Genomic DNA, 7500 nt, shown 5'->3' on the forward strand with positions numbered 1-7500 from the left:
CAGAAGGGCCGTTGCAGAGTTATTTTCATTATCAACTAATCACTAATGATTCATTTGGTCACAAAATGATGTTTATGTATGTATAAAGGGATGAATTGTTTACTTTAACGAACCAACAATCCAAAATATTCCATTTACAATGATTTGAAACATAAAAAGCGTCAAATTCTCATGTTTGAGAAGCTGGAAACAGATTATTTTTAAATGATTTTATTTAAAAAAGGTTGCATGATGAAATTCACTGTCTGTGTTTTCAGTGGTGACTTTGTTGAGACAGTCTTTTTAATGAAGTGATGTCCCCTTTAGAGCGAGACACCCCAGTAAATACAAACTTTGCTTTGCATGCACTTTATTGAATTTGACAAAAAAGGACGTTTTCTCTCAATGAGTTTGTTCTCAGACTGATGATAAATCTCCACTTCAGCAGCTCTTACACACACCAAACTCTACAGCTGGTCTGAGAGGTCAGACAGTCACATTCCTCACTTCATTAAAGACACCAGGTAGAAAATGAAAAGCCAATCTGCTGTTCTTTCATGTTTATTCATTATATTTATTGTAGTTTATTTTTTTCTATTTCATTTAAAAGTTTGAGTCACATGTTTTGTGTATTTTGTATTCCATTTATTTGATGAAGGAGTACACCTAGTTTATCAATTCATATTAATGAATGAGCAGGGACATGTGTCAAATGTTTTAATATGGTCTTTTTTACATAAATGTGACCCAACAGAATTTATTTTACTTTATTAGATTTTTTATAAATGGTCCACACACACACACAAAAGCAACGTTAACTTTTATTTCATAGTGTCTCAATCTCTCATTACACTATTCAAAGATGCAACAACTCTTTTGTTAACACTTCAGCTCCAACACACACGCACAGACACACACACTCTCACACGCACACACAGTCATACGCTTTGGTCGTGAGAACACGGACACTGTCCTTTACCGCAGGTACTGTCTCGTGCACGCGCACATGAACAGAAAGTGCACAGACACATTTTATATTTGACAAATATTCACTACCAATGTGAACACTACATACTGAGTGACAACGCTCGCGACCACAGCCTTAAAGAGGTCCACAGCTCTCTGCGGTGTCTTCGGCTAACATGACTGTGTTCATAGAAGCTCAGCTCGAGATGTCCTCCATGCGGGGACCGCTCACTGAGTCTTTAGGGGACATTTCACTCACACCGACACACTGAAGCTTCAGCTGCTACCGTTACAGCACAAGTCAAGTATGAACACGGTCTGGCTCACCGGTCGGCAGAGACCGGGTCGGGACTGCAGCAGACCGAGACAGTTAGGGAAGATGTCCCGGACTAAGGTTCACACTAAGCCCCCAACCAGGAAGAAGAGGGGAACTCTTTCTAACCCCGAGAAGTTTTATACAGCGGGAGAAACAATGTGTCCGAACAGCCAGTTGGATATGAAAGGGAAAAAGAAACATTTGAACCAACGTACATGTTTGCCGCGGTGCTGTGGCTCCTCTCCTCAGCCGGTGGACACGAGTGTGTTCTTTATCCGGTGAGAGCAGCAGAGTGGACTACAGCATCTCTCTCAGTCCGGTGTGGTCGTTAGCAGGGTCCTGTCTGCTAGAAGAGATCCACTCCGTTCCTTCAGCGGCGGCTCTCTTCCATCAACAGCAACATCCACTTAAGCGGCATTAAGCACAACGCAACTCATGTCACAACTTCCGGACGGCCCTTTCAAATTAAAATATAGTCACTTTACAGCCGGCCAAAGCTGGCTGCTCATATGGATTACTGGTTATTGGGCGGGAATTATTAAGGCAGCGGTTCTCAAACCTTTTCCGTCACGCCCCACTTTGGAGGAAGACAAGTGTTCATGCCCCACCGCCCCAACAACACTGTAACAAAATGGTCCAAAACAAATACAATGTGCAATTGCTTTGTTAGAACAATGCAAATAAAGTTATATCTGTGCAAAAAAATAACTAATATCTGGCAAAATATGGCTTATTGTGGCTGCAATTCACCTGTTTTGCACTGAATATATTTTCAAGATAATAACAATAAACTGCAACCTGTGAAAAACTAAACAAAACAAGTTCAAATATTTGGCAATAAAGAGTTTTACACTGCATATCTTTTCAAAACAACAATAACGTGCAACCTGTGCAAAACAAACACATATTAGTTTGTTTTCATCCTGTCTGCTTATTTTACTAACTCCTGTCATTTCAGATCCTACCATTCACACCCGATCATCTCTCATTCCCCTCACCTGGTCCTCCACACCCATCTCAAAGTATCCTCTCATGGAAGAGATATGCTCTTTGAGACAAGGAATCACTGGCATCCAAATCACTGGTTTCAGCAAATTCACTCAGATTCTCAAAGGAATCAATATTCCGTTGATCAAGTGGCCGCCACCCCCATCTCCAGCTTCAGAGTGGAACCGCTGATCTAGTCTGCCAGGTGAGGAAGGTGATGTCTCTGCCTTGAAGATGAAGATTTAATTCATTCAGCTTTCCAAATATGTCACTGAGATAGGCCAGTTTCATCAGAAATTCTTCATCAGCCAACTTGCCTGCAAATGAATAATTCATATTAAATTTATACATTTGACTCTAAAAAGTATATGCATGAGTAACGTTACAAAGATAAAATAAATGATAAACTGAGTCCACCTCCTCTTTGCAGGATAATATGTGTACAATATGACATATGTCACATAGGACGGATGTTTAACGTTGTAAAAAAAAAGTGAAAAACTTGGCTGCAAATTCATCCATACGCCCCTCCTCATCCAGAAACACCTGAATTTCCTCTCTGAGCTCAAAGACTCTCGACAACACGTCTCGTGAGAGCCACCGAGCTTCGCTGTGAAGCAGCACAGCTCAATGTTCCGCTCCATCTCCCACAGAGTGCGGAAAACAGTCGTGCTTTCAGGGGACTTGTTTTTATGAAATTGACCACGCTGATAGCATCGGTCAACACCTCGTTTAGTTCACGGCTCATCTGTCTTGCTGCTAGCGCTTCTCTGTGTATTCATGACTTATTAAACTGGGACTTTTTGGACATTTTATACTTGAAATTACTTCCCGATCTTGTCTTTTTGTCGTTTTTGTCATTTTAATTTCATGACATTTACTGGGACTTTTTGGACATTTTGATGACATACTGTACTATGATATATATGCATAACATTCTATACTCTATGCTGCTTTGGTACGTGGGGGGGATCAGTGATAATAATCCAGTAATAGTTGTATAACATAGCCTGTATTGATGTAAAATTGACAGAGTATGTAAGTATGTTATCAAGGCAATTGTTTTTTCACCAAAGCAAGAGTGTTTGCTTGTTTTCCGGGCAATGTGCAGGTGCTATAGATGGAGAAAAGAGCAGAGTGTCTTTAAAGGGCCCGTTGGTAGGGTGTTTCTTCGCTTACGGCCATACCTCTCTGAACACGCCCTTTCAGGAAGTAGACAGAGTGGTAATTTGTTTGGCATGAGGTGCAGCTCGGAATTCAAAAACTGAGGTTTTGGTGGTTTAGTTGATCTTTTTTTTTGAGTTTTGGATCCCTGCTTAGAGAAAGTGACTTTAGGCTGTTGGGGGGGGAGTTAAATATTTGGAATATTTAGATTGTTGGGGTAACTTTTTGGCTTTTTAATTTTTTCGGACTGACAACATGGATGCTGAAAAAGGACCTGAAACAACAGAGAACCAGAACAAAGGAACAGAAAACAAGTATGGAATAACCCTGACAGTGAGTGTGGAAATCATTGGTGATGAAGACGTGAGTGTGATGGAGTTTTTGGAAGAAACAAAAGCAACATGTGGAAGTGTGGTGGGATGCAGAACTTTAAGTTCTAACATATATGAAGTAACAATGGGAACAATCAGTGCAAAGGAGAAGATAATGGATGGTTTCAAAATAAAAGGAAACAGCGTGATTGCTAAAGACCTGCACAATGATGAACTTGTGGTATCATTCCTGAACCTCCCTATATATACAACCGATGGAATGATTATGGCAAAATTGGCTGGGTGGGGTGTGAGAGTCGTCTCCCCCATTAAGAGAAGATATTGGCCGGGTACGGATGTGGTGGACGGGACGAGATACATGAAAGTCAAGTTCAATGACCGAGTTGTGTCCCTGCCATACTCTGCAAAGTTTGAGACTGCTGAAGGAGCCGGTTACTTCAGAGTAATCCATGACCGTCAGGTCAAGGTGTGTAGGCTGTGTGTATTTTGGTGCCCAAGCAGGATGGAACACCTAGATTCTGCACGGACATGAGAAAAGAGAATAATGTGACAAATCTGATTAATTTCCTTTGTCACGTATGGATGATTGTATAGATCAGGTTGGGCAAATCTGATTTGCTTAAAGGGTATTGGCAAGTTCCTTTGTCAAAGCGGGCGCAGGAAATGTCTGCGTTTATCACACCGTTGGGTCTTTACTCCCATAAAGTGATGCCTTGCAGGTTAAAGAATGCCCCCGCAACATCTCAGTGTTTGATGAATTGTGTAGTGTCCTTTGCAAGGGCTAAAGCAACAAACCTCGGTTGTGTGGTGGGATAGGGTCGTGTAGCCCCAGTTCAGGCCAAGGTTATGGCAATAGCCAGATATCCACAACCCACGACAAAGAAGGAACTACAAAGGTTTTTGGGTTTAGTGGGTTACTACAGGAGTTTTTGTAAAAACTTTTCTACTATTGTGTTTCCCCTCACTGAACTGCTCAAGGCCAAGGTGAAATTTGCTTGGTCGTCCGAATGTCAGAAAGCTTTTGATAATGTGAAATCTCTGATATGCTCTTCTCCCGTGCTAGCTGCTCCTTGTTTTCATAGAGCGTTCATGCTCCAAGTAGATGCCAGCCAGGTGGGAGCAGGTGCCGTCTTGCTACTGGGTGACGACAAGGGATTGGTGAGGCCAGTCAGAATTTTCTCAAAAAAGTTGAACAATTACCGGAGAAATTACTCTGTTATCGAGAAGGAGGCTTTGTCACTTATTTTGGGCCTACAACATTTTGATGTGTATGTAGGAACAGGTGGGCAGATTCTGGTGTACACAGATCACAATCCTTTGACTTTTTTGCATTCCATCAGATGCCCAAACCAGAGGCTGACACGGTGATCGTTGTTCATTCAGGTTTACAACCTTGACATTAAACACATTAAAGGAACAGACATTATTGTTGATGCGTTATCACGCGCACCTCTACATTGATTAGTCACCTGTGTGACATTCAAACTTAATATATTGCCATGTCGTGTTGCTTATTCACCTGTCCTTTTTTCCTGTTTGAGTAGTGCTGCTCTGGTGGCTTGGTGTTATGCCGGTGATCCCTTGGGACACCGACTTTAGGGGGGGGGTTTGACGGCCCTTGCCTTTAACCACTGATCAGAGAATTGAACAAGGATGGTTATGTCCCTGAAGGAGTCACAGGAATGCAGATTACTTGATGCAGAGCATCTGGTCCTAGAGCTCCATAAAAGCCCTGCTTCAGTGTTGCTCTTCGCTGACAACACCCCACACTTCATCACACATGCATTCACGTTTACATTACTGATGTTACTGACTGACACACTTCACAATGGTAACTATTTCTTTATTTAGTTATAATAAATACTTTTACTTTACCATCATCCCTTGTGTCCTTTCAATATTTGTCATAGCCTAAAAGGCGGGTTGTGACAATTCCCACTCCAATCTGAACTGAGGTCACAGAAAATGAACAATTTAAAAATCCAATATGAACGTTCACATTAACATTCATAACGGCAGTGAATGAATTAACACATTCATTCACTGCCCAACAACGTGCTAACGAATGTTCTCTTAAAGTTGCTTGGCTTTTGGGTCAACATAAAAAGCAATTCACTGACGGAGAGGTTGTCAAGGAGTGCATGAGTGAGGTAGCTGGAACTTTACTTGAGAGGAAGCAAAAAGAAGAGTTATGTCAAAAAAAATCAAGCAAATACCTATGTGAGCATCATCAGCCACAAAGAGAACTGAAATATTAGCCCTGGATGAAAATATTCATAAAGCACCCTGTGTTAGCTTAGCTGTAGATGAGTCCACTGATGTGTCTGATAATGCTCAGCTGTTAGCTTATGTGAGGTTCTTTAACAAGGTGTAACAGGAAGGTACGGAGGACAGAAATTAGTGGCAGTGCAGCAATCACAGGCAGAGTCAGTTCTGCAGGTTTTTAAGGGTTTTTAATCAAACAATCCTCAACCAACACAAAACAACAGAAAACGTCACTCAGTCCAGAGCTCGATCAGTTAACTATACAACTAAACTAAATCAGCCGGGCCGCTAGCCGACTTACTGGGCTTAATCTTCTTCCACCCGAGGAGAAGACACTCTTCCCCCCTCTGCTCCTTCTTCTTCTTTTTTGTTTTATGGCGGATGGCATCCAATGAAAGGTGCATTACCGCCACCTACTAAATTGGAGTGTGGACCCGATAACCTATCCCCTTACCAAAACTAAACCAAAAAATAAAAACAAACTAAGCAAAATAAAATAAAACAAAAACAAACAAAACAAAAAAAAGGAGCTCTCCATTTCAGAGACTTAAATTCTTTTGCTCAATCCTGTTTCTTTCACATATTGTAATATGTTTCCTGCCCCCAAGGTTAATGCATCTTTTAGATTTATTTCCTCCACTCCCAGCCTCCTCTTCAACCTGTCTCGCTCAAGTGTGTATTTCTGGCAATGACATATGATATGGCCTACAGTTTCTGGTATTTGGCAATGCTCACATAGTCCTGTTGGGTGTTTATTTATTAGTTGCATTGTTTTGTTCAGCCTTGTATGTCCAACCCTCAGTCTGGTTAACATGTTTTCCTCTATGGTGCTTCTTCTGGATGGCCTCCCTTTGCCAACTTCTTTCTGAACAGCATACAGATGTCTTCCTGTGTCTCCTACATCCCAACTGTGCTGCCATTCCTTAATAATATTTATTTTGATTATTGATTTAGCTTCTGCTTTGCTGAGTAACATGTCTGTCTTGTGCTGACTTCCTAAAGCTTGTTTTGCTAATTTATCTGCTCTTTCGTTTCCTTTTACCCCTCTGTGTGCTGGTACCCACATAAATGAGACTAAAATACCCATATTCTTGAGTCAGAACAGTGTTTCGTATATATTTCATTAATTAAACCCTGCCTGCTATGAGATGTGAATGACTGTAATGCGGATAATACTGAACTGCAATCTGAACAGACAACGACCTTTTCGATCCGAACCTCCTCTACCCACTGCAGTGCTGTTATAATGGCCAACGTCTCAACTGTATAAACAGATGTTCTCCTTTTAACTTCATATTGCAAGGTTGGTATGGTGACTGCAAAACCAGTTCTACCTGTATCAGGATCTTTAGACCCATCTGTGTATGCTGGAGTAAATGATTGATATGTTGTCTGTAGTCTATCCTCCACCACTCCAGCCATGTTATCAAAATCTTTAAATGCTTGGGTTTTGTCCAAAAAATAATTCTCAACTGCCACTGAGGGAAATAG

General features: G+C 41.3%; 1 protein-coding gene across 2 annotated transcripts in view; it reads right to left on the reverse strand.

Annotated features, from left to right (window-relative positions):
* The window catches only part of LOC116394781 (rho family-interacting cell polarization regulator 1), an 89250-nt gene extending 87599 nt beyond the window's left edge, over nucleotides 1–1651 (reverse strand). For both annotated transcript variants that reach the window (XM_031868098.1, XM_031868097.1), the window contains exon 1: nucleotides 1477–1651. The gene's annotated coding sequence lies outside the window, so the exon portion shown is untranslated. The remainder of the gene's footprint in view (nucleotides 1–1476) is intronic.
* Nucleotides 1652–7500: the final 5849 nt, after the last annotated feature.

The sequence above is a fragment of the Anarrhichthys ocellatus genome, unplaced genomic scaffold, assembly GCF_004355925.1.
Source record: "Anarrhichthys ocellatus isolate YVR2014 unplaced genomic scaffold, GSC_Weel_1.0 scaffold41, whole genome shotgun sequence".
NCBI classification, from domain to species: Eukaryota; Metazoa; Chordata; class Actinopteri; order Perciformes; family Anarhichadidae; genus Anarrhichthys; species Anarrhichthys ocellatus.